Source organism: Lotus japonicus, chromosome 3, assembly GCF_012489685.1.
Source record: "Lotus japonicus ecotype B-129 chromosome 3, LjGifu_v1.2".
In the NCBI taxonomy this organism is placed as follows: Eukaryota; Viridiplantae; Streptophyta; class Magnoliopsida; order Fabales; family Fabaceae; genus Lotus; species Lotus japonicus.
Window position 1 is genome coordinate 93,342,368 of NC_080043.1, and position 1,279 is coordinate 93,343,646.

Genomic DNA, 1,279 nt, shown 5'->3' on the forward strand with positions numbered 1-1,279 from the left:
GAGCAAGTGTTGTCAATTAAGGTTCTCTGGAAGAGGGTTATATGATGCAACATATCTGTCTTTTTAATTCTACTGCCTCATACATTTCTACAGTATGTAGAGATGACACTGAAAATCAAACATTTCGTATAACTTTTTGTGATGTATATATCATGTTGTTCATTGTAAATTAAAATGTAAAATACAAAAAAGGGAGAAGAACAGAGAAAATAACGGTGTATTATTTTTATTTATTTAAATAAGTCATAATAATTTTATGGGTACACTAGCGCAATATCAATTATACTAGTTCATATGAACGCACAATTGCAAGATTGTTTGCCTCCAGATTCTATGCAAACGCCAGAAGTGTAATTACCGCAACATCTATTGTCTTGACAATAGTCGTTACAACGATCATCATCAGGAGTATCATAAATGCAACTACTGCCTGGGTAGCTGGCACCTACATAGTTGTCACCGCAGCACCTGTACCTGTCTGCACTTGCCGATGATGCACCAACATCTACTCCCGCAACCTCACACATTGTTTTCTGGTAACCTAATTACATGTAAGTTATAACCATAAAAGCTAAACATTAAAACTCGATCGACAAAAATCAATACTCGTATGTAGAAAGAAATAAACATCATATAGCAAAGATTGAACATGGACCATGAAAATTTATCTTACCTAAAAATAAAATGATGATGAACATGATAGCAAGGGGAGGAAGTTTTCTTGGTCCAACCATCCTCAGATTACTAAGTTTAAGGTACTAAGTTTTTTCTTTCTTTCGTTCTCTACGGTTCTAATATTTATAACAATATAGATCTTCATGTTTGCATGTATTTTTTAGTTGATAAAATAATGATGAATAGCACGTTTGGTGGATAGGATAAGAACATATGAAAGGATAATGTAAATCACATCTTGTTGTAATATGTTATTTATTGGACCAAGCAAAATAAAATAATTAACACAATCCTGATTCTTATCATATCATGTTCATTACGTGTAAAACCTATCATAAGAAAGAAGCTGAGTCAGAACTTATCCAGATATGATAGAACAACTAATTTATGTTCCCCTTATTTCACCCTATTTCCAAATTATAATTATTTCAATATCTATATAATTATTATACGTTAATTAATAAATTTAAAAATATTAATTTTAATAATATATTAACTCTACTATCTATCAATTGCTAGTTGATATTTTAAATTTAATTAATTTTTAGTCTTTATCACTTGCAACTATCAATGACCTGCAAAATTTTAATTTAGAAAAACTAAT

The 1,279-nt window shown here is 30.0% G+C and overlaps 1 long non-coding RNA gene across 1 annotated transcript; it reads right to left on the reverse strand.

Moving 5' to 3' along the window:
• Window positions 1-205: 205 nt before the first annotated feature.
• LOC130747565 (uncharacterized) lies at window positions 206-763 on the reverse strand. Its single transcript, XR_009022425.1, has 2 exons — window positions 674-763; window positions 206-541 (listed from the first exon to the last, which is right to left on the reverse strand). It is a non-coding gene; the product is annotated as an uncharacterized LOC130747565 (long non-coding RNA).
• Window positions 764-1,279: the final 516 nt, after the last annotated feature.